Below are 27,159 nucleotides of genomic sequence, written 5' to 3'. Positions count from 1 at the left end.
ACTTAAACTCTGAGTCTTCTTTTGTTTAATTAGAAAATAATTTTGTAATTACCATTGTAATTTTTAAATTACAAAATAATTACCTCTGTCCTTGAAGGTTCCTTCTAGCTCTAAATCTGTAATGCTCTGAACATAGGCAGGATTTTGGTTTTTCAGTGACCTTCAAGGTATTTATTTGCCTTTAAACAAAAACCTGAATGTGAATTCAGCTCTGCTCAGGAGTCACAAGTTTATAGCACATGCCTACAGACTGGCTGTGCCCTTCAACAATTATTCATCAGGACTTCTATATCTGACTATTTGGTGACTTTTAACAGACCATGGAGCTGAATGACTTTGTAGAAGAAAGGAAGATGGGATAAGTTCAGGAAGGCTATGCAATGTCTCTGAGATGGCAAAAGAGATCCAAGTTCATGCAGCTATAGATCAATTAGAGGATTCATCTTTCTAAAGAGCGGCATGGACTGAACTTCTAGAATGGCACCTCTAGGAAGTGAATAGCCAATTAAGAACATGGCATATGAAAATAAAATGTGAATTTCTGGACTACAACATAAAATGAGGAATAATGGGCTTTGGGGCAGGAATGGAATATGTCCAATAAAGACTGGTAAGAAGAAATCTACACAGGATCTTACAAATATCATGCTTCAAACTGGAAAGAAAAAGACCAGGAAGGAAATGGCTGGTATTTATATTATATTTTAAGATTTGCAAAGCACTTGTATTACCTCTCTGGAGCTTTAAAATATCTTGGTGAGGTAGATACAATTATTATTATTCCAATTTTACAAATAAGGAAACTGATGCACAGAGAGGTTCAGTATTTGCCCATGGTCATGTAGTAGGAATTATCAGAAACAGATTCAATTCAATTAGTAAACATTTATTTTGTCTTCTATGTTCCAGACACTGTGTATACAAAAAGAATCAAAAGACAGTCCCTGCCTTCAAGAAGCTTACAATCTAATGGGGGAGACAGTATGCAAACAAATATATACAAAGCAAAAATACATAGAAAACAATTAAAAGAGGGAAAGCAAGATTTATGTATGAAAGTACTTATAGTAGCTCTCTTTGTGGTGGCAAAGAATTAGAAATTGAGGGGATGCCCATCAATTGGGGAATGGCTGAATAAATTGAATGTAGTGGAATACTATTGTGCTATAATAAATAGTGAGCAGGGAAATTTCAGAAAAATCTGGAAAGATATCAACTGAGGCTGAGTGAAATGAGAAGAATCAAGAAAACATATACAACAGTAAAAATGTGTGATGATGACTTAGCTTTTCTCAGAAATTCAGTGATTCAAAAACAATTTCAAAAAACTTTGGACGGAAAATGCCATCCACATCCAGAGAGAGAACTATGAAGTCTAAATGTAGATTAAAACATAGTATTTTAATTTTTTAGGTGATTTTTTTTTCATTGCTTTTGTTCTGATTCTTTCACAACATGACCAATGTGAACTGTTTTCCATATTGAAGGGGAAGGAAAGGATGGATAAAAAGGTTGGAATTCAAAATATTATAAAAGTGAATATTGAAAAATATATGTAATTGGAAAAAACAAAATATTATTATGTGGGAAAAATAAATTCAATAATAAAAAATGGAAAAAAGGAAAATTTACTAAGTTCCTACAAGAATCACAGAAGAGGATATATTTTAATAACGTGTAAAGACATAATGGAATATAATTTGGAAACTGGAATCTCTAAAATATTATAATAATCACACATTCACAAGTGAATTAAAATAAATTTTTTTGTAAGTACAAAAAAAAAAAAAGAAAAGAAAAAGGGAAAGCACTAGAATTAAGAAAGGTTAGGGAAAAGTTCCTATAAAAGGCTGGATTTTAATTAGGAACCATGTGAACAAAGTTCTAACTCTGAGTATCATGTTATCTGTCTTCTCCTATCTACTAAACTAGATATAACACCATACAGAAGAATAATAGAAATAACTTCCAGAATTTCACAAGTGACAGAATAACACATGAACCAGCAATAAGACTTATGGCTGCACACACAAAAGAGAGAAGGTATTGTTGGTTTTTTAAAAAAGTGATTTTAGACAAAGGATGAGGATCAAAGAAAAGAATAGGATTTGTGCTCTGAGGGAGATGGAACTGGGCACAGCTGATCAACTTATTGTGTTTTCTCTGCAAAAAAAACCCCACAAACTTATTATTTATATGGCACTTAATATGTGGTAGTAGACCTTATGCTAAACAATTTACAATGATTAGCTCATTTGACTGGAAAATCTTATTGCAAAGGATCTTTGGAATGGGAAAAAAAAAAAAAAGTCATATACTTAATTAATATCCAATTAATACCCAAGGTGGTAAGAGAGTATCTTTCTGTCTTTTGTTACATTTTCATCATAAGTCCCAGATGAATACCATCCTATGGTTTAGTCAAGGATAGATGGGAAACTCTCAAGACCTACTGGCAAAGATCTTTTAAACACTATGTGGAGAATGGGAAAAGTACTGCAGGATTTTGAATTGGGCAAAGGTTGGCTTATGTCCTTCTCTAACACAGTTGCCTGTATCTTCTCTCACCTGGATTATTCCAACAGCCTTCTGGTCCATCTGCCTGCTTCAAACCTGTCCTCCACTCAGTTGCTACAGTGATTTTTCTGACTATGGAATTCTCCTGCTCATGGAGAAACTCCAGTAGTTTCCTGTAAAGGGCTGAAACTCTGAATAAGTGCACTGGAATCAGACAACTAAGCACTTAAAGCTAATTACCGATTGGGCAATATTCTATTAGCATATGCTTGGAAAATGGCCCTTCTCACTATTCTGTGCTGGCTCCATCTTTTGGTGGACAAGGAGGAGAGAGGAGGTTGTGGAGAGCTCGTGGAGTTTTTGTCCATCTCCTTTACTTTTCCCCCTAAAGACCAAGGACTTTTGCTGATCCTGACTTTGGCTGATCCTGAGGTCAACAGGGAGTTAACTCAGACTTCACAGTTTCCCATTACCTTTAGAATCATATATAAAATCCTCTGTTTTTTTTTAATCTCTTAACAATTTGACCCCTTAAGTTACACTTAACTCCTCTTCCTCCCCTAATACATATACTGTAGAATTCAAGGACATTAGACTACTTGTTCTTCACATGGGATACTCTACCTTCTGACTCAGTAATTTTTGATTGGCTGTCCTGAAAGCCTGGAATGTTCCTTTTTCCTGATCTTGACCTCCTGGCTTCCCTGGGTGGTCCTATGCCAGTGTCTCCCATGTTGTGCAAAAAATTCTAAAGTTAGGAAGAGATCTTGAGAGTGTCCTTGTATTGCCTTTTCTGGTCACCATGTGAGTGCTTGACCCTGTGTGAGTTTTCCACAAAATAATCTTTTTGGCAAGTGTATATTTAGCATTCAAACATGTTGGCTAGCCCAACAGAGTTGCTTTTTCTAAACAGAGTTTGAATGTTGAGCATTTAGTTCAAGAAAGGACCTTGGTGTTCTTCTGAATCTTTCTAAGACAATTTAACTGAAAGTTGATTAAGTTTCCTGGCATAGTGCTGGTAAACTATCCAGGTTTCACAGACAATGAGGTTAGCACAATAGCTTTGTAGACTTTAAGTTTGGTAGTCAGTAGTACAATACCTCTATTCTCCCACAATTTACTTTGGAGCCTTCCAAACACTGAACTAGCTCTGACAATGCATGCCTCAACCCCATTATCAATGTAGACATCTCTGGAAAGTACACTGTCAAGGTCAGTGAACATTCATCCACAGCATTCAAAACTTTTCCATTTGCTTAGAAATTGTTAAGCAAAAATTAGCATGAGAGGCAGAGAATTGATCTCACTTTCTGAAGCAGCAGTGAGTACACAAACATCTCCAAACCAAAAAAAAAAAAAATTCACTTTTTTTAACTTTTCACTTCACTTTTTAAAATTTCACTTTAGTTTTGGCTTGTAGCCTTTTTAAGTTCAAGAATTTACTATTAGTGCAGTACTTTGAAGCCATGTTCATCCTCATTATAACATGACTGAAAACATTAGACTAAATGGCATGGGAGCAAGCACAGAGCTTGCTTCACTCAAATGGCGACTGGGAAAGTGCAAGAGCATCATCCATTGTCCAGAACCTAGCTAAGCATGCATCCTGAAACTGCCACACATGATGAACTTTTCTAGGCAACCAAATTTTGACAGGACTGATAGTATCAGTAATTGACTTATCAGTATCTGATTGATAATATTGATCTATCAGAGTTAGTTGTACACAGACTTTTGTTCTACTCCTGGCATTTCTTTTTCAGTTGTTGGGAAGCAAACACCATATAGATGTTCTTTGGCCCCTTCTGAAGCGACCCTGGCTCTCACGTATTTCACTTTCTAACAGGTGTAGAATCAGCTTATTAAGGAGAACACTGGCAAAAATACTACCAGCAATGAGTAGGAGAGAAATTCCCCTGTGATTGACACAGGAAAAGCTATCCCCTTTATCTTTATAGAGATAGACATTGGAAGCATTCTTGAACTCTTAGGGCATAATCTCCTTTTGCCATATAATCCAAAAAATTTCAGTTTTAGTATGAACAATGGATCCTTTACCTTGTGAATCTCAGCTGGAACAGGATCAGCTATATGAAAGAAAACCTCTTCTTCAGTTGGAACATCTCTACCTCAACTTGAGATAAACGGTAACTAGCTTCAGCACTGATTGATGACAGTCTGTTGAGAACACTATGAAAGTGTTCAGCTTATCCCTTCACTGTCACATCCTTTACACTAATCATTGTGGCTGCAGCAGCACTAAGTAGAGATGCAACATAGGTCTTTGGCCCATAAACAGCCTTCAGTGAATCACAAAAGTACTTTGGATTATTATTATCAATAGAAAACTGAATTTCATTTGCCTTCTTACTGAGCAAAGAATCCTGCAGTTCTCTAAGTTTTGCTTGTACTTTTTTTTTTTTTTTTTTTTTGCTGAGGCAATTAGGGTCAAGTAAGTTGCCCAGGGTCACACAGCTAGGGAGTGTTAAGTGTCTGAGACCACATTTGAACTCAGGTCCTCCTAACTTCAGGGCTGATGCTCTATCCACGGAACTACCTAGCTGCCCCTGTACTTTATTTTTGATGGAAATAAATGATACCTTCTAAGAAATTGATGAATTACCCTGCTGGTATAGCCTGTAGAGTTCTTGTTTTTCATTTAGCAGCTTCTTAATTTCCCCAGAATTTTCATCAAACCAGTCTTGATGCTTGCAAGTGTTTGGATCCTGATAAGCAAATGCAACACTGTACCCCAAATCTTTGAAAGATTTCTTGTCCTTTTCTGCTTCACTGTTGCCAACTGTGTGTTGGTTCAATTTACCAGTCAAGTTAGCAACAAACTATTCCTTCTGAGAACTGCTTGACATTAATTCTTCTTTTTGCCTTGGGGTCATCACTTTTGCTGAATTTGAATATTTGATATCTATGGTCAGTCCAGCTCTCTGGGTACATTGCCTTTGTCATTCTCACATCCTTTCTTTATCTTCTCCTTAGAATTACATAGCCTATTAAATGCCAGTCTTTGGTGCAAGAATACACCCATGAGGTTTTATTGCATTTAGGTAAATGGAAGGCAGTGTTAGCAATGAACCAATCAGTAAAACATTTATTAAATAGCTGCTATGTGCCATGTACTGTGATGAGTCCTAGGGATACAAAGAATAGTAAATTACAACTTCTACTCTCATAAAACTGTTTAATGGGGGGAAGGGAAACCACATGCAAACAACTCTGCATTAAAATGTTTTATATGGAATAAAACAAAGATAATCAGTAGAGAATGAAGAATGAAGAATGTAGGGGGATTAGGATTAGGATTAAGGTGAGATTTAGAGGAAGGTAAGAAAGCCAGGAGGCAAAGATAAAGAATTCCAGAATCTCATGCAGTGGAACTTGTCTTGAGTCAGAAGATGAAATGTCTTATATAAGGAACAGCAAGAGGCCAGTATCACTGGAATTTAGAGTATATGTGGGGTAAATAGGAATATTGGAAGTGGCACAGGTTTTAAAGGGCTTTAAAAGTTAAACAGAAGATTTTGTATTTGATCCTGGAGATAAAAGGTGGTTTATTGAATAAATAGAGTAACAAGGTTAGACCTACACTTTAGAAAGATCACTTTGACAGTTGAACGGAAGTGAGGAGAGACTTGAAGCAGGAAGAACAAGCAACAGGCTATTGCAATAGTCTAGGCATGATGTTATGAAAATGGTAGCAGTGTAGGAGAAGAGAAGGGGGCATATATGAAATATGTTATGAAGGTAAAATTAGCAGGACTTTGCAAAAGACTGGGCTTGAGGTGGAGAATAAGGATGATACCGAGGTTGTTAACTTGAGTGACTTAAAGGTTGGTGGTGCCCTTGACAACAATAAGCAAGTTAATAAGAGGGGAGGATTTGTGGGGAAAGATGATGAGTTCAGTTTTGGATAAGTTGAATTTAAGATGTGTATGAGACATTTATTTTGAGATGTTCCATTGGCAGCTGGAGATACAAGTTTAGATCTTGGGACTGGATAAGTAGATCTGAAAATCATTAGCATTGATGTGATAATTGAATCTATTTGAGCTGATGAATTCAGCAAATAAAGAGTAAAGAGAGAAGAGAAATAGCGCAAAAGAGAACCCTATGCAACAACCATTTTTGGTGGGCAAGGTCGTGAAAGTAAACTAAGGAAGAATAAGTCAAATAGGTTGGAAAGAGGTGTCATGAAAACCTAGAGAAAAAAGTGCATCAGGGAGAAGAAGATGGTCAGCAGCATCAAGGGCTTCAGAGAGGTGAAGAAGGATGAGTATGGAGAAAAGAGTATTCTATTGGGCAATTAAGAGATTGTCTACAGTCTTAGTGAGAATAGTTGAATGATGTGGTCAGAAATCAGAATGTGAACAGTTAAGAAGAAAATGAGAGGAAGGGAAGTGGTGTAACCAAATGTAGACTTCCTTTTCAAACAACTTAGCTACAAAAGGAAGAAAAAAATGGGATGAATTGAGATGGATGAATTAAATGAGGAAATTTTAATGATGAAAATGGAGCCATGTTTGTAGGCAGCAAGGAATGGCATTTTATAATAATGTCAAGCTCTAAGAGTACAACAAAACAATTAAGTCCAATGGTTCTAAAAATACAGCAAAAGAACTAAGCCTAGATTTCAGAAAAGTCTGGAGTTACATGAACTGATACTAAAGGAGGTGAACAGAACCAAGAGAACATTGTATACAGCAACAACAAAATTATGTGATGATCAACTGTGATGAACTTGGCTCTTTTCAACAATGAGGTGATTCAAGGCAATTCCAATAGACTTGAGATGGAAAGAGCCAACCACATCCAGACTATGGAGACTGAGTGTGGAAAAATTTGGAACACAAGGTTTTACAAGGATGAATGTTGAAAACTATCTTTGCAAGCATTTTGAAAAATGCTTTGAAAAAAGGCACTCCTCCAAAAACAATAGAAAGGGGAAGCCACAGGTAACCCTAGAGAACTTCTAAATCTAGCTCTTTATACTATTAACTTCTTGATTTTTGACAAAGATGCACTGGCTCCGGCAGACAGGTTTTATAACCTACCAGAAGGGCCGTGTCCAGTGCGAGCAGTTCCACTATCTTTAGATAACTGCCAGGTGATATGGAGACACCCAGAAAGTGGTGAATGGAAGGGACCAGATAGGTTAATTGCTTGGGGGAGAGGGTTTGCTTGTATCTCCACAGATGGAGAAGGAATCAGATGGGTGCCAATGAGCCGTATTCACCTTGTCCATTGGAGAGAGACAGAGCAGACCCTTGAAACGAAGGAGAAGACCCAAGAAACATTGGGTGGTTCCATTGCTGATTGTGCCCACCATTGAAAGAGCCTGGCAGTTATAGTGTTTGATTCATGGATATCAAAAATTGTTGGACTTCAGAATCCTCAGGAATCATTGAATTCTCTGAGACATGATAAGACTGTTGTAGGATTTCTAAACCCTCAGGAATCATTGGATTCTCTGAGACATGATAAGACAGTTGTAGGACTTGAAAATCCTCAGGAATCATTGGATTCTCTGAGACATGATAAGACTGTTGTAGGATTTCTAAACCCTCAGGAATCATTGGATTCTCTGAGACATAAGACTGTTGTAGGACTTGAAAATCCTCAGGAATCATTGGATTCTTTGAGACATGATAAGACTGTTGTAGGGCTTGAAAACCCTCAGGAATCATTGGATTTTCTGAGAAATGATAAAACTGTTGCAGGACTTCAAAATCTGCAGGAATCATTGGATTTACTAACACCTAAAAAGACTGTTGCACGACTTTAAAAACTTGTGGGGATCATTGGATTTCCTGACACATGAAGCAATGTACAATAGATTGGTTTTGGACTATCTCTTGGCTGCTGAAGAAGGTGTATATGTGATTGTTGTTTACATACCCTTCTAGGACTTCTGGAAATCTTTTACAAGACCATGTTGATTTATATTGTGTTATATCACTACTTACATATATAATTCATGTTTGTTATATACACCACATCAAACCTGTCCTGGCTGTGGGGAGAGTCATCACTAATAGTCTGTGTGTTATTGCTAATGGGTTTGTGCACACCTGTTTCTAATAAGACCCTTCAGCCCAGAAATCCGATAGCAATCCCCACTTCCCTTTGGTGCTTTTCATCTCCCTTCCTGAGATGTCAGGGAAGGTGTGGCCTTTTCCAATGTTTTCACCTCCCTTCCTGAAAAGTGGGGGAGAAGGAAGAGAGTGACCACCTGTGTTCTAAAACAAAAGAAAGGGAAAGATATGAAAGGCTGAAACTCAATGCACTGGGGTCAGACAATCCAGCACTTGAGGCTAATTACTGATTGGACAATACTCTATAAGAATATGCTTGGAAAATGCCCCTTCCCACTATCTTGTGCTGGCCCAATCATTTGGTGTATGCAGAGAATTGTGGGAGGGACTAGGAGATACAGTGAGACTAGCCAGGGTCACTTCTGTGAAAGGACAACGAGGTGAGGTCACAGAGATCCTACGAGTCCACTCTCTTCACTTCTACCACTAAAGATCAAGAATAAAGACTTTTGACCCAGCCATACTACTACTGGGCTTATATCCCAAGGAAATACTAAAGAAGGGAAAGGGACCTGTATGTGCCAAAATGTTTGTGGCAGCCCTTTTCATAGTGGCTAGAAGCTGGAAGATGAATGGATGTCCATCAATTGGAGAATGGTTGGGTAAATTATGGTATATGAATGTTATGGAATATTATTGTTCTGTAAGAAATGACCAACAGGAGGAATACAGAGAGGCTTGGAGAGACTTACATGAACTGATGCTGAGTGAAACGAGCAGAACCAGAAGATCATTATATACTTCAACAATGATACTGTATGAGGATGTATTCTGATGGAAGTGGATATCTTCAACATAGAGAAGAGCTAATCCAATTCCAATTGATCAATGATGGACAGAATCAGCTACATCCAGAAAAGGAACACTGGGAAATGAGTGTAAACTGTTATTTTTACCTTCTGAATCCAATTCTTCCTGTGCAACAAGAAATTCGGTTCTACACACATATATTGTATCTAGAATATATTGTAATATATTTAACATGTTTAAGACTGCCTGCTATCTGGGGGAGGGGGTTGGGGGAGGAAGGGAAAAAATCTGAACAGAAGTAAGTGCAAAGGATAATGTTGTAAAAAATCACCCATGCATATGTACTGTCAAAAAAAAAAAGTTATAATTATAAAATAAAATAAAAATTAAATTAAAAAAAAAAAAAAAACTTTTGCTTATCCTGACTCTGGCTGATCCTAAGGTACCCAGGGTGCTAACCCGGTCGCCAACCCGACGCCAACCCAGTCACCACAATTAACTATGTTTGTTCTCACATTTCCAAAGAAAACTAATGCTCCTTGTCAGAGAAAAAACAGAACTGAGCAGCTCAGAGAAAAAAAAAAAAGAACTGAGCAGCTCTACCTTCTTTCTATTTGTGAAGTTATTATCCATTGTCCATGAACAAAAGTTCAATCCCTTTTTTGATTCTTTTTTTCCCCCAATATAGCTTTAAAAATCCACTCTATCACCTTTAGCTTTTCTCTCCAGCCTCTCCCCAATCCTAGCTTTGAAATTCTATTTGCAACATGTTCTTATATCCAATATCTCTCATCTGGCATCATTTCCATCTTCTGTTTGTCTCTTTTTAAAAATCTTGTTACTCAGTTTCTCATTAATGGACTGATATTAGTCTCTTTGAACAAATTCCATTTTTTCTCCTTTTTGGCTTCAAAATTCCTTTTTATGAGCATCACCCATCCTTTCTAATTTTCCCCATAGAATCTTAATAAATGAGATCCTGCTTTATAAACTCATAGGAATCTGTTTTCTCCAAATGTATAATACATTTGTGGTCTATGTATAGATTTCTTCTCCCTCCCTATCACAAACTCTAGGAAAAAGTTCCTGCAGTAACCAGTTACTTTCTGTTAGAGTTAGATCCAGAATAAAATTTCCCTGTATCTTTTGAAAGTTTACTTTAGGATTGGATACTTTCATATGAAACATTAGTTTCATATAAGTTCTCAGAAAGCATTTAAAATCTGTTACAACTAAAATGAGACTGGGGCTTGATTAGCAGACAACTGATTGAGTCTTCCAGATCATTTAAGATTGCAGAACAAAAGAGGAAGCTAATAGAGCCAATGACGCATTAAGGTTTTTACCCTTTTCAAACTTGGAATGTATTGAGTGTTCCCTTTTAGATTTGGATCTTTTTGCATTTTGTAAAGTGTATGAAACCTCTAGTGGCTTGCACCCTGAGGAATCTATTTGTATATTATAAAAGATGTAACACTGGGAATGGGCCCCTCATAGCTTAAAAAAAGTCTTTATATATAAGTATAAATTCTTATCTGAATTTGATAATTTGTATGGTCTTGTAAAGTAAATTAGAGGACTTTTCAAAGTTGCTACTATTGTTCTTCTCTATGTAAATTGAGATAAAAATGGACAATAAAATGCTAATCATGAACATTTTTTATTATTAATATACTTTAAGTATATTAATAGTATATGTTTAAAGTATATTAATATGCTTTAAGTGTATAAATTACAGAAATGTCTAAAGGAATGGAAAGTCAAATCTTCAGCATCTGATTTGCAACCTAATGGAGAGCTTTTTGTCAGTTTATGGACAGGAACTGTTTTTCCCTTAGGTAGGGTGTGGCTTTGTTTTGAAATTTTTTTTTTGGTCTATCAAAGACATCCTATTTCTGATTGTTTACCATAGATTAGGCAATGCCAAGAGCTAAAGAACTGGATATTTTTTAAGTCTTACTGAACATTTTAAAAAATCTTACCTCTGCCTCATCAAGTCCTTCTCAGATAATATAACTCATTGTAGCTTCGAGAGTATAGGATGCAGAAGAAGAGAAAACTGATTACAAGTCTCATCTCTGACAGTTAATAGCTGTAGAGGGTGGATAATTTAGCTTCTTTAAGCCTCAGTTCGCCAGATTCAATGTGAATAATAATGCTTTTTGCCAATTTAAAGGGTTATTCTGAAGATCAAAAGGGGTAATGAAAGAATGAATATTGATATGTTTGAGGTTGAGCTCCAAATGTTGAGATTAAGGAGAGCCCCTGGTTGGGGTCTGTCACCAAACATTAGGGTTTAGTCATGTGAAGAATTCATAAAGGCCATTCTCTTTGACAAAAGGCAGGTTAATCTATGGAGAAGAGATTACAGACAAAATGTAGAGGTAAAATAGATACCAGGGATGGTAAATATAAAATAGAAGTGGGAGAGAAGAGTTACTCACAATGAGGCATGGGGTGGGAAGGGAGGAGATGGGATAAGGAGAAAGATCTGGTGAGACAATGCAGCAGGCTAATCCAAAAGGGCTTCAGCAAAGATGGCATGAGCCATGGACAGTTTACAGATTTAACATTGAGGTTTTGACATAATTTCTGATCAGAATAATAAAGTTGGGTTACCCCCAACTTCCTTAGTAAGGCTGAGCTGATCTCCATCTGTGTCCTTCCCCATTTGCCTCAGGGAGTAATCTTATCAATACAGTTGGCCTTTCTCTGCCAACCCCACCTAATGACTCAGGACCTCATCAAATAATTCAATGAACAAAGAAAAAAAATCATTAAGTGCTGACAAGAGCTGGTTTCAAGAGTTATTGCTGTGTAGAAGCTCACATTCACCCTTAAGAAATAAGGAATATAAAATAATTAAGTTGTGAGGTTGATAAAAAGGCCTGAAGTCCTAAGGATTCAGAGTCCTTGCAGAGGCAAGGCCTAGGAGGCCAAAGGGTTTAAGAACAGGCTAAAAGGCAATTCCTGAGAGTCTGGAGGGTGTAGGGGCAGTGCCGATGGTAAGGCTTAGAGACACTCTATCATACCAAACATTGTTGCTGATGAGTTCTTGCTCATCCAAATTGGGGGAGCAGCCATGAATTTCCACTGAGTGGAGATTAGTGGGAAAAGTGGGCCTAGCATCTAAATAGAATGAATGTTGAGTTCCCTCCCATTGGAGAAAAAGTCAGAAGAAATGGTGTTAGTATTGAGCCAAGGGGGAGAATAGGGAAAGAGGAATTGCTAGGAAGCTTCAAGGAGGAGGGAACCTTGTATCATTTGTTCCACCAGACTCTCCAGTACCTAAGGGGAGCTGGGGAAAACAAGAAAACTTTCCTTGGTTGTTTCATAAACATGTGAAGTGTCAGCTATTATCATTTTAAATGGCTATAATAATTGCTGACATTTATGTAGTAATTTACAAAATACTAAATAGTCTAGGTATATCATATGATTCTCTGGGATAGGTGCTAATATATGATTATAAATATTATGTTTATTATAAATAATATATGATATTATAACATAATATTATTCCCATTTTCCAGATTAGGCAACTGAAACTCAAAGACATTAAATGGTTTATTTAAGGTCATAATGTTAAGGGATGAGAAGGAGGGACCCCAAAAGTCCCAGATCGGTAATGTGAGGTGTCTCAAAAGCATTGTGATGGCATTACTAAACAGACTGAATTCTTTTTTTTTTCTTCTGATTTTTTTTTTATTATAGCTTTTTATTGACAAAACATATGCATGGGTAATTTTTCCACATTGACCCTTGCAAAAACTTCTTGAACAGACTGAATTCTAAGAGAATCCAGTAAAGAAACAGAACCAAGGAAATAGGCTTAAGCAGCTTTCAATCATATATATGTTAATTCTATAGCTCAAGGGTAGGCTAGGGAATAATCTCTACATGAATTGAGGGTGGTCTTCAAAATTGGATTATCACTGACCAGATCATCAGTCAGTAATGAACTGAGAAGTAGTCTATTAAGAATCAGAGAATAGGAGTTTTCTGAGGCCAAAAACTATCTGGCTAAGGAGTAGTCAGAGTGACTTTGAAGCAGACTCCAAAACCAAAAGTTTTAAGGTTTCATGTTATATCAATATAGCTAATAAACATTTGAATCCAGATATTTATGATTCCAAAGTCCCCTAGACTATTCAATTTTTTTCCCCCAGCAACAAAGTTCTCTTTTGTTATCTATTTTCATGGTCAATGCTACAGGGATAGGGAAAAAAATTTTTTTTAGTCGATGAAGGAGAGGTGAGGCAGAGGGGAGCATTAGGAGGAATGAACTAGAGATTACCCCTTTTCTGGCTTCACACCCCTAATCTGGGGTTGGATCCCCTCACAGACAACTGTTCTAACCTCATCTCAACTTTCTCTAAAGAAGCAGATGCTTCCAGATGATACCCAACATGGGGGTGGCTAGAACAGACCACTTCCCCCACTACCATAGACAGAGGAGAAGATAAAAGCCCAGAGATCTGAACAAGAAGCTGAGCCTGTATTACTAGTTAGGGGGAGGAAGAAATGATGGGGAGAAATCCAGATTTGTTACTCAATCTTGGCTTTGCACACAAATGAACCTTCAGCAGAATGCAGCTTTGAAGATCACCCTGAACTAAAAAAGCAGGCACATTGATTATTAAATGATTATCTGAACTCATTTTAAAAAGACCTATTACCTAAGAGTTGATAGCCAAAGAGAGGATGATGCTTTTTTTTTTAATCATACCTAATAATAAAAATTATCTCACAGAAGATGGAAAAGTTGTGATCTGTGTCAATGGTAAGTGGACTTACAGTGTAAAATCAAGAAATATTTGAATTGAGCTATAAGTCACTATGTCAAGGAGCAATGTTTTTAAAGACCCCTTGCAATAATTGTTTTGAAGAATGAGATTCCCAACATTTTATTGCCTTCCTAAATTGGGGTGGTGGTGGTGGAGGACAGGATTATAAGAATGACAAAATGAATAATAGAATGATTAAGCCCCAACAAAGCCAAGCCCAGTGCCAAGCAGTGGGAATAAAGACACAAATGTGAAGCAGGTGTTCCCCTTAAGTAACTTACATGCTAATAGGAGATGGGGGAGAGATAACATTTATTTGGGGAGTGGTAGTTAATTAAGGAAGGGAGTATCAGTCCCTGGAGTCATTGACATAGTGAGTACAACCTTGGGCAATAGAAAGTCTTGCTCTTTCCAAAAACAACCTTAGTATTGATAAGATTACTATCCCCAGAGTCAGAGTGGGAGGGAAGGATTAAAAGGGAAGCTGAAGGGTTGAAGTCTAGATATGTACTGCAGATATATGGATGGAATGTGTAACATGATTTAGGGCTAACCATAATGGATGAGTCTTCTCAATGAGTGAGTCTACATTTGTCAATCAGGAGACAAATACTGAAAAAACAGAGAGGTTGAATGCCTGTGCATGAAGGATAGGTAGTAGGAGAGAAGGGAGGAGGGCAAGATTTGAATAATAATAGTTTGTGGGGTCATATTGTTTTTAAAACATAAGAATTTGGCTACTGTAGTTTAAATGGTATATAGCTCATTTTTTAGGTAATCCTTTACTTAGAACCAGAGACTGGAATGGCATAGGTATTAATGCTTGGGCAATTATTAATAATAAAAAATATTCTCTAAATTGAAAGCCAGTGTGCAATGGTAGATAAATAGCTGGTTTCAAGTTACATCTCCAACATGCTGGCTATCTGATCTTGGGTAAGTTACTCAATCGCTCAGTGCCCTAGATAATTCTCCAAGGAAGCAGTTCTCAGTTCAGGGACATCTATGAGACCCTTTCAGGGGATCTATGAGGTCGATAATTTTCATAATAATACTAAGACATTTTAATTTCTAACATGGTGAATATCAACAGATATAACACACATGAACTCACTATTTGAAGTGTTCTCAATAATTTTTAGAATGCAAAAGGGTCACAAGACCAAAAAGTTTGGAAATCACTGCTCTAAGAGAATATTTATTCAAATCATCAATCTGAATTGCTAGAAACAGTTTCCACATTACGGACTTTCCTGCATAGATGCAATCATATTTATGAACCAAAATAATTCTCTAATATCTCTCTTTTTGGCTCATACTCTACTTAGCTGGGGGGGGGGGGGAAGGGCGTAATAGGACAGAAAGACGACAGAATTGAATTTGGATGTATTTAGCTTTCCCATAGATGTATTAGATTCTATTTCTGCAAATAATTCAATGATTCTATTCATTTGAACATAGATTATTTATTCAGGACAATAATAAATTACACATTTATTTTAATGTTGCAGAAAGGACAACTTTGTAGACCATATAAGAGGCTAATATCCCTCTCTTTATTTTGTGTCTATAAGAAAGATTAGTTATTGTAGAAAGTTAGACTAAGGATTCCTATAAAGACAAGTTTCCCAACAATCAGATCAAGGGTTCTTAACTTTTTTGACTGATGTCTGATGAAAACTATGGACCCATTCTCAGAAAAAAACACTTTTAAATATTTTAAGAAAATAATAAATTTCAGTTAAATGATTTCTGAAAATAATTGTAAATTCCTCCAAAGTTCATGGATCCCTTGAACTCTATCTCAAGTCAAGAATCCATGGAATAGAATTTCCTCCCAAGTGTAGTCTCAAGTACTGAGGTTTCCTATCATTGAAGATAATTAAAGTGAGGCTATATAACTAGTAGAGGGTACTAGATCATTTTGGTATCATATGAAAGAGCACTGTATCCTGAGTCAGAAAATCTGACATTTATTCATTATGAACTATATATTCCTCTATTGGCAGTGCTCAGGTTACTTAACCTCTTTTTCTTCAATTGTAAAACAAAGATAATAGTAGCACCTTTCTCACAGGATTGCTATGAGAATCAAATGAGATAATAAGGAAGGAAAGAAGGAAGGAAGGAAGGAAGGAAGGAAGGAAGGAAGGAAGGAAGGAAGGAAGGAAGGAAGGAAGGAAGGAAGGAAGGAAGGAAGGAAGGAAGGAAGGAAGGAAGGAAGGAAGGAAGGAAGGAAGGAAGGAAGGAAGGAAGGAGGGAGGGAGGGAGGGAGGGAGGGAGGGAGGGAGGGAGGGAGGGAGGGAGGGAAAAGGGAAAAAATAATTTCTCAGTGCCTGGCACATTATAGGTGTTTTATAAATGTTTATTCCCTTCCCTTTCCTTTTTTAGGGCACACTACTAAGCATTATGGATCAAGTGTCTTCTCCACAAAAGAACTTAAATGCCATCTGGGGAAATATATTGTGCATATAACATATAATTATATGTTAATAATATATGTAACATAATATAATATATTTAAAATATATACAAAATAAATATGAAGTAATTTTGGTCAGGGGAACAGGGGAAGCTTGAGCAATAAAAATAGAAAAAGAGGTTAGAGCTCTATTCAGAAAGAAATTTAGGGACAAACAGGGGAGTTTGTATTTGATCTTAGCGTCATTAGGGAGCCACTAGTGCTTCTTTAGTAGGGGAGTGATGTGGTCAGACTGTCCTTTGGGAATATTAGTATGAAAGGCAAGTAGAGAACTGATTTGAAAAGGGAGGAACTGGAAGAAAAGAGACCAGGGAGGAGGCTATTATAATTAACGCAGAAGGGAAGTGGTGAGGGCCCAAACTGGTTGTTGCTATATGAATGAAGAAAAGGAAACAGAGAGGAGAGATGTGTGAAGGTAGAATTGATAAGACAGCAACTGACTGGATAAGGTAGAGTGGAGTAGAGTGGAAAATAACTTGAGTTTTAAAACTAAATGTAAACCTAGGATGATGATACTTAAAAAAAAAAAAAAATTCATTAGTATTTTATTTTTCCAATTACATGTAAATGTAGTTTAACACATTTTTGTAAGATTTTGAGTTCTAAAATCCCCCCACCCCCTTATCTCCTTCCTCCTCAACATTGCAAGCAATCTGATATAGGTTTTACATACACAGTCATTTTAAGCATATTTCCTTATTTGTTCTTTTGTGAAATAAAAATTAGAATAAAAGGGAAAACCACAAGAAAGAAAAAGCAAACACACAAAAAAGGTGAAAATAGTGTGATTCAATCTTCATTCAGTCTCCATAGATGCAGATGGCATTTCTGTCCTAGTAGCTCCTTTAATCCTCAGAGCTTCCAACTTAGCTGAGTTTAGTATTCTTTCTAAATAAAACTCTAGGGCCCACTCAATTTTTGTCGGGTTCTTCTGGTAAAGATATGCTTTCTGCACAATCTGTTCCCCTAATCAGTTGTTTTGCCTGCTCTGTTTGGCTCTGACCTCCATAGGTCAGAAGGCTCTTACAACTTCTTTGTTCTGGTTTTAGCCCCTCTACAGACACAGAAAGTGGATATAGACTATAATTGCTTACTTTACTCTGCTGGTTCTGTCTTGTTTTGTTTGTTTATCTTTGTAAAATATAAAATGTGTTCTGAGCTGATTCTGTTACCTTGAAAGATTTAAAATGCAGCCATCCAGAAAAACTTCTAAGGGCTATAGCAGCCCTGTTAGAACATTAGAAAAGATTAATGAACTTTCATGGTTGTTCCAATAATTGGAATTGTCCCAATAAGTGGGAATAACTTCCACTTTAGGGTTTCTGTAGGAGATTAAGTTATAAGAAAAAAAGGAAAAGAAAAAAACCTATAAAACACTTTTTCTTCTAGCTTTGGCTATGTTTGAATTACAGAAATAAAGTCATATAATCAAAGTTTATAAAAACTGCTAAAAACATGCTGGAAGATTGAAAAGCTCAGAAATTATAATAATTTTAAGATTATAAGGGAGGACTCCTGAGATTTTGGGATAATTCCAGGAACTCGCTCTCTTTTGAAATATCTTAATTTAGCAGTACCAGCTTGTAGAATTTATTTTAAGGAAAAATAATAAAGTTTTAAAAGTAAATAGCAAGTTTAATAGCTTCATTCCTCTCCTTCTCCACCCCCACCCCACCCTCCACCCTCCCAGGGTAATTTGGAAGTAATTCCAGAGTGGAGAAAAGAAAAAAAGGAAAAAGGAAACAGTTTGCACCTTATATCAACTTTTTGTTAATCCTTCCTTGAACAAATGTTTGAACCAGAGATTCTCTGACTTTTCCAGTTCAGATACCCTCTTTCTCTCCATTAACTCCTCTCATCCCAGATCGTATTCCTAAATATGGGTTGTGAAAAAAAATGCTAGCAAATGTAGAGAAACTTGAATTACATTTCAGTTGCTGAAATATATTAGCTGTATCATCTTAGGAAAATTATCAGTTTTCTAATCTGTAAAGAGAAAAATAATAATGGTATCAATTTCTCAGAGTTGTGAGATCAAAATAATATAATGATTGTAAAGAACTTAACATAATGACTTGCATATGCTAAGTACAATATTATTTATTTAATTGAATGTAACTATTCCACATCTGATAATTCTTGTGTAGTTTTACAATGTCAAAAGTAGTAAAATGAATGGTTTTTAGATATGTTAATTTCAAAATGCAATTGATGTCATTTGAAGTTTATTGTTTGTGTTATTATTGTATTTCTACAACTGATATTGTGAAATCTGAGAGACCATTGTAAAAGAATTGTTAGATAAAACAACTTTTTAATCTGGATGCTGTAACAAAGGAATTAAGCTTTTAAAAGGATGGGATATTCATAAAAAGGGGAAAGACTCTACATGTACAAAAATATTTAAAGCAGCTCTTTTTGTGGGTGAGGGAATGCCCATCAAATAGAGAATGCCTGAACAATTTGTGGCATATGAATGTAATGAAATACTATTGTGCTTCAAGAAATGATGAGCAGGAAGATTTTAGAAAAAGACCTACATGAACTGATGCTGGGTGAAGTAAACAGAACCAGGAGAACATTATATAGTAACATCGTGTGATGATCAACTATGATAGACTTAGTTCTTCTCAGCAATAAAATGATCTAAGACAATTTCAAAAGATTCATAGATGGAAAATACTATTCACAGGAAGAGAAAGAATTATGGAGTCTGAATACAGATCAAAACTTTTTACTTTGGAGGACATTTTTTTGTGACTTACCTTTTTTCTGTTTCTTCATGACTATTTTACATAATTGTACATGGACAACCTTATATTAGATTGTGTGCCCTCCTAGGGAGGGGAAAGAAGGAAAAAATTGAAACTCTAAATCTCATTAAAATGAATGTTAAAAACTATCTTTGCATGTAGTTGGAAAAAATAAGATAATATTTATCAAAAGAAAGATGTAATAAAAGTATTTTTAAAAATTGTTAAATATGTAATGAGATTTTTTATTATAAAGCAGATAATGATGATATTATATATATATATATATACATAGCAAATTTTCATGTGAAATTCTTGGCTATTATGAAAGCAAATATGGTGGTTTAAAGATATAGTTTCAACACATTAATGATGAGTTAACTATCAGGTATTTGTTCTATGTCTGAAGCCTCAAAATATTAGTAGTTTTAATTTATAAGCAAAGGATAAATTAAATGTTAATTATTAGGAAAACATTAGGGAAAATATTCAAGTCCTAAGTTGTGATTAGTGAAATTTTTCAATTTAAGATAAAATTCCTGGGATTGCAATTTACTATTGTTTTGAGCTTTGATTATAGGGAGAATTGACTGAGTTGTCATGAAGCCAGTAATAGATAATAGTGTGTGTTGCAGTCTGAAAACTGCTAAAGTTGGATGTCTGTGCCTGGCAAAGTGTTGAGGATGACCTAGGCACAATTTAAGCAAGATTTTCCTGACTCTATTTTCCTACTGTGATATTTCCTTGATGAAAAGGAAATTTCCCCACCTCATTAATTCAGAGCCTTGCCTTTGATATGTTATGACTATATGACTGACTGCCAGATATGATTCATGCCTGGAATCAAACAGAGCTAAAGGAGTTTTTCTCTGTGTTATGATATATAATACTGTAATAACTATATCCCTTTTTCCACTTTATCACAAATTTCTATAATGAAGAAATTTTGTTAAGTACAATACTAAATCTTTTAAATAATTGATACTGAAACATCTCTCAATTAATACAATAGGATACAAGTATAAAAACCTTTCAATTAACCTATATTTGTGGTCAAATGACAATGTAAAGATGTCTTCCAAAATGAAGATACAAAGCAATTAAGACAAAGATGTGATATGAAAATTTTCCAATTAAATGGAATAGTAAAATTTTAGAAAGCAATAGGATTAGCCTGTTTTCTCTAAGAACCATACGCATATTTTTGGCTTCAAAATTTATCATGAAAATTGAGTTTTTGAGTATGTTTTAGTAATAAGTTCTCAAAATTAGATTTTGGATTTATTAAGGAATTTTTACATAAATTAGTAAAGAACATGAAATTATTTCCCCATTCCTAAGGTATCTGTCTGATAATTTTAAAAGACTGATGAGTTCATTTGGCAGGTGGACCCTCAAATTTTTTTTTTAAAGATTAAGAAGGTAAAAGATGAGGCAAGTATAGAAATAGCCAATGGTACATAAATTGAAAAGCTCTAAAGTTTAATGGGTTACTAGGATATAAGAAGACTGGATGTTAATATTGGCAATAACTATTATATTGCTTGGGTGTTTTGTTTCAAGATATTTATGATTAGTTTTCTTGGTTACTTTGGTGGCACGTAAATCTCCTTTCTCAGAACTAGTCCATTGTGAGATCTGTATGTGATGAATTTGAGCATAACCCTTTAGGAGAAAAACTGGTCATTCAATGAAATAGAAAGCTTTCAAGCTGTTCTAATGATAAGACCAGACATGAATAGAAAATTTTACTTATGGTTTACTTTTACTTAAGTTGTTGACTTTTTTCATGATTATCACTGCCATTTCTTTTCCAAATTTTTCTTCTACCTCTTTTATTAAATTAAAAAATCCTTTTTTGAGCTCTTTCAGAAGTTTCTTTTGGTCCTATCATAAACCCATATTTTTTTCTGAAGCTTTGCATGTAGGTATTTTGAAATTGTTGTTGATTTTCTCTGTCACCATATTAACCACCTACGATTAAGTTATTTTTTGTTTTGTTTTGTCTTGTTCTTTTGTTTATCTTTTCCAGCCTATTTTAGTACTTTTTAAAATTGAGCTCTGCTTTTGGAAGCACTGACCCAAACTGCTTGCTTGTCTGGTGCTGAGCTAGCCCTGACAATGCTGCTCTGAATCTGCAAGTAGTATAGGGGGTCATATCTATCTGCTTGCTTGCTTATGCTGCACCAAGTCATGGGGCCTCAGTCACTGATCTGTATTGGGGCTCAAGGTCCCCCACTAACTTGATGAGGCAGGGCCTGTTACTTGCTTATCAGGACACTGTTTGCTCTGGACTACAATCCCCTTTTACCCAAGTGAGAAAGACCTTTCCTGCCCTACTTCCAAGTTATCTTGGGCTAGAATATTGTTTCACTCTATCCTTTTGTTGGTTTTGCCATTTCGGAATTTGTTTTGAGGTGCTATTTTTATAGTTTGGAAATGAATATAGGAGAGTTCAAGAGATTTCCTGCTTAACCTGCCATTCTGGCTCCCAAAGTGCCATTTTTCTTTTTCTTTTGTGTTTTAATGCATGGATCAAGGAAAACTGAATTACCCTACAATCTTTGAAATTTATTAGATGTGTGATCTTAAGCAAGTTATCTTATCTCCGGTTACCTCAACTTCTTGATCTATAAAGAGAAAAATAATAATGTCCACTTCCCAGAGCTGGTGTGACAATCAAATGATACAGATTGTGACGTTCTTAACACAAAGTTTGGCACAAGATAAGCACTATATACTTGTTGGCTCTTATCATTATTATTTATTTAATTGGATATCTGTCCTACGTTTGAGATGTGATTAGTACATTAAAGGTGATAAAATAAATGATTTTCTATTTATGATAATTTGCAAATACATTCAACATTATGCCAATTGTCTTATAATGTAATATTTGGAAAAGGACTATCAGAAATGCTGTTAAAACAGTAACTTCTCTTTTAATCTGAAGGCTGCTAGATTATGAATTGAGTTGTTAAACAGACTTGAAAAATGTTCAATATTTAATGGGATATATATTTTTAAAAATAGATGATAGTAATTTCCTGTTCAGAGGATCTGTGTTTATTATAATAGTGAGTTTTCATTTGAAAATGTTTGGTTATAATTTATAAAAAATATTTAAATGTATAAGATGGTTTATAAATGGAACAATAATATATTAATAGGTGTTCACTATTTGTCTGAAAGAATGTGGTTAATTATTCTTTAAAGCTTTCTCATATAGCTATCAATAGAAAAAATAATGTATTTATAAGAGCACGAAAAATAAACTAAGCTTATTGTCTAAATATTCCAATGTCAACTATCAGGATAGCATATTCTATACTGAAGTATTATTTTTAGAGCTGTGAAAACTTTCCAGTCTTTCTGGATAATAATTTATTATGCTCCCAAAGCAATTAAATTTTGCATACTTAATCCAGCAATTCCACTGCTAAGTCTGTTCTTCCAATAGATGAAAGAAAGAAGCAAAAGGTCCATATGCATAGATATATTTACAACAGCTTGTTTTCTGGTTGCAAAAAATTAGAAACTGAACAGATGCTTATCAATTGGGGAACTAGCTGTATGATATGTGATGGAACTTACTGTGCTGAAAAAAATGATGAAGAAGATGGTTTCAAAAAACCTGAGAAGAGTTGACTGAATTACTGTAAAATGAAGTGAGCAGAACCAGAACAATTTATATAATGGTAATAATGGAGGGGCAGCTAGGTGTTATAGTGGATAAAATCCATGGAGTCTGGAGGATCAAAGTTTAAAATTTGGCTTTAGACATTTACTGGCTGTCTCTGAGCAAGTCACTACCCCATTGCCTCAAAAAATGTTAATAGTGTAAAGATATTAAATTCTGAAAAAACTTAACTCTTATAAACACAATTCCAAAGGATGGACCTCCAGACGAAGAATTGATGGAGTCAAAGTGTAAAATGAAGTATATTCTCTTTCTTTTTGGACATGACTAATGTGGGAAATTCTTTTGCAAGTGTTTTGAAATCTTGTAATGGATTTCATTTTCCTTGCCTTCTCACTGGGAGAGAGAAGGGAAAGGATAAAAGATAAAACTCAGAATTAAAAATAAAATAAACTTGAATTAACAACAAAAAAAGATAACATACAATTATTATGCTGTTTTATAATTTAGACTGTTTTTAAATGACTTACAGATTAATAAATCTCTTATCCAAAGCTACTTTTGTCAGTTTCTTTATGCATCATACAAATGTCTGACTAAGCAGAATTTCAAACTCTCAGAGGCCATGAAATATGAGCTGGGTTGATCTGTACTAAAGATTGTAAAGGGGTAAAACTCTTGAGTTGATGTACTGGAATCAGACAACTGAGCACTTAAGGCTGATTATTGATTGGACAATACTCTATTAGCATATGCTTGGAAAATGGCCCTTCCCACTATTCTGTGCTGGCTCGATCTTTTGGTGTATACAGATAATCCTAGGAGGGATTATGGGGTGGAGTAAAACTAGCCAGAGTCACCTCGACTGGAGAGGAGAAGGGAGGTAGTGGAGGTCCTTCGGCCATCCAATTCACTTCTACCCCTAAAGACCAAGAATAAAGACCAAGAACTTTTGCTTATCCTAACTCCAGCTGATTCCAAGGCATCCAGGGTGCTAACTCGGTCTTCACGAAAGACAAGCAAACCAAAGGTATAAAAGCTAATTTTCCTTAGAAACACTCTTTCTATGATCTTTTGTCATTAAAACATAGGAAAAATGAATCAGAACACTTTAATCATGTTCATTGCCATGTTCCCCATGAAGATTGGTAATATTTTTGGCATATTTTTATTATTCTGTTAAAATTATTTTTCATACACAGCTACGTAGTATAGTTGAGTGCTGAATCAGAAAAAACTGAGTTTAAATCCAGTCTCACTTAGTAGCTGTGTGATCCTTGGCTCAGTATACTCATCTGTAAAATGGGGATTCTAAGGTTGTTATGAGAATCAAATGAGATATGTGTAAAGTGCTTTGCAGATTTTAAAGTTATATAAATGGCAGTTATCTTAAAACTGAATTGTGAAACAGGTAGATTTTACATTTAGTGCTTTAAACCCTTCTCAGTGCAATTCTTCCATTTTTATTTAAATTCAACCTTCAAGTACCTTCCACTGTAACAACATGTAGCTCTTGGGCCCCTGCTTTGCTTCCTTTGCTTCTTAGACTCTTGGATTTTATCACTATAATTAGTGCTTGGGCCATGCTGGCTGCCTTCTGTTAGTGAGTTCCTTTCACTTTCTGGGATCTCCATTCTGCAGATAGACCCAAACCGTTCATGATTCATTTCCTCTCTGCTGTACTTCTGATTCTCCTGGACTTAGCCACACTGACTCTGCAACTTCTCACCCTAAAAAGGATGGCCTCTTTCTCCCATCGGTGAGGTCGTTCCAGGGGCCCAATTTTGTAGATAGGTCTAGGCTGACCAGGCTTGATTTTTCCCTCTGTTTTGTTGATACCATTATCTGCGCTGGTATCTTTTCCTTACCTTCCTTTTAAGTTCCTTTTTATGTCTTCTCCCATTAGAATGTAAGCTCTTAGGGGGCAAGGGATATCTTGTTATTGTTGTAGTATTATCCCTAGTTTTTAACATAGTGAAGTGGCATAAAATAAGCACATTATTATCATTTATATACATTTTTGCTTATTTTATGCCAAGTACTGTGTTAAGTGGCTCTACAATTATTATCCTTGTGATCTTCACCTACCCTGGAAGGGTAAGTACTATTATTTCCATTTTACAGATGAGGAAACTGAGGCAAACAAGTTTTAAGTGATTTGTCCAGGATCCCACTGATGAGGAGGTGTAAGTTTCAAACTTCAGGGCCACTATTCTATCAACTATTACATCTAGCTCTTCCTAATAAATACTTGTTGCCTACCTGTTTGAAAAGCATTATCTGGGATTTTTTTTGTCAACTTCCTCCCACACTACTAAAATTGTTGACATTGCTGTATCTCATCTCCTTGGGACCCAAAAGGTCAGCTACATGTAACAATAGGAGCCTGTTGGGAGCTGGCTATTTGGTCTTGTGGAACAAATGTTATCACTTTTGCTTTATTACTATTAATGATGGTAGAAATGGGAATTCAAAGACAGGTAGGAGCAGTTGGAAAGAAGCTTATGGCAGAGTGCAGAGAGATCTGGCCGTAGAGAAATTGGGTTTAAGCCTGCCTCTCATACATCCTGATTCTGTGACCTTAGGAAAGTCCCTTAAACTGTCCCAGAGAACTATCTAAAGATTATTGTATATTGTGTAAAGAAAATTCCCTCATCAGGTTGTATTAGGGAAAATATATTGATAACCCTTCTTCCTCCATAGCAGGTTATTTTTTTCCTTAAAAGATATGAAGACTAAGGCTAACTCAAGGGTGCCAGGAGCCTCAGCTTAGCTGGTGGGTCATGAAAATACATACAGAAAAGGAAGCTTTTCTTACCTCAATCAACTCAAGGCATTTTAAGTGTCCTTCTTTTGCTATGTGTTTGCAGTAAATATATTGGCCAACTATTGAAAGATCTGTAAATGTCTTCTTATTTTCCAATATCAAATCTAAACTACTAGGACCTGGTTTGAGTCTGACCCAGCACAAAATCATGGTTGGATCAAGGATGGTATCATGAGGGACGAGTGGAAGAGTTAGTTTTGGGCAGATGAAACTTTTTGCAGGCTGAATATTCCAGGCCTAATCAGTTGCCAAACATTGTTTCTTTTTCATCATCTCTTGTAATAAATAAGTCTATTCTCGCCAACCTCGTCTAGGCTCTTACTATGTTTCACTTAGACTTTTGCAACAACATAGTAATTGGTCTTCCTGCTCCATATTTCTCTACATTCCAATCCATTTTCCACTTGGCTGCCAAAGTGATTTTTTTAAACTACAGATCTGACCATGCTACCTTCTTATTCAATGAATTCTAGTGGTTTCCCATTACCTCTAAGATGCTATTAATAATAGCTAGTAAATTAAAAAAAAAAAAAGCTAGTATTTATGTAGTAGTTTAAGGTTTATAAAACATTTAACACATACTAAGTGAAATGAGCAGAACCAGATTATTTAATATGGCAACAATAATATCATAGGATGATCAATTCTGATGGACTTGATTGAGACCAGTTTCAATGATCTCATGATGAAGAAAGCCATCTACACCCAGAGAGAGAACTGTGGGAACTGAATGTGGATTACAACATAATATTCTTACTTTTTGTTGTTCGTTTGCATTTTGTTTTCTTATTCATTTTCTTCCCTTTTTGATCTGATCTTTCTTGTGCAGCAAGAGAATTGAACAAATATGTTTACATATATTAGATTTAACATATATTTTAACATGTATAACATATATTGCTTGCCATCTAGGGGAGGTGGTGGGAAGGAGTGGAAAATTTGGAACACAAGGCTATGGAAGGATCAATGTTGAAAAATTATCCATGCATGTTTTGAAAATAAAAAGCTTTAATAATAATAATGAAGAAAAAAATTTAAGAAATATTAACTCATTTTATCCTTATAACAACCTTATTCTCCCCATTTTACAGAGGAGGACATTGAGGTAACAAGTTAAGTGACTTGCATTGAATAATACAATTTAGTAGGTACCTAAGCATAGGTTTTAACTAAGATATGTCCTGATTCCAGATCTGGTGCTATATCAACTGTGCTATGCAGTTGCTAGATCAAATACAAACTTTTCTGTGTGACAGTTAAAAGTCCTTCCCAAGCTGCCCCTTCCTATCTTTCCAG

At 35.5% G+C, this 27,159-nt stretch overlaps 1 protein-coding gene across 3 annotated transcripts in view; it reads right to left on the bottom strand.

The window, feature by feature from the left end:
• Window positions 1–27,159, bottom strand: part of CLIC5 (chloride intracellular channel 5) — a 241,100-nt gene that overhangs the window by 208,102 nt on the left and 5,839 nt on the right. Inside the window, exon 1 of one of the 3 annotated variants that reach the window (XM_074310754.1) lies at window positions 18,397–18,610. The exons of the other annotated variants lie outside the window; for them this stretch is intronic. The gene's annotated coding sequence lies outside the window, so the exon portion shown is untranslated. Of the gene's footprint in view, window positions 1–18,396; window positions 18,611–27,159 lie in introns of those variants that run through there. 3 annotated transcript variants of the gene reach the window in all.

This window comes from Sminthopsis crassicaudata, chromosome 4 (genome assembly GCF_048593235.1).
Source record: "Sminthopsis crassicaudata isolate SCR6 chromosome 4, ASM4859323v1, whole genome shotgun sequence".
Lineage (NCBI taxonomy): Eukaryota > Metazoa > Chordata > Mammalia > Dasyuromorphia > Dasyuridae > Sminthopsis > Sminthopsis crassicaudata.
The sequence above is the reverse complement of the archived record's forward strand: the minus strand, read 5'-3'. Positions and strand labels throughout refer to the sequence as shown.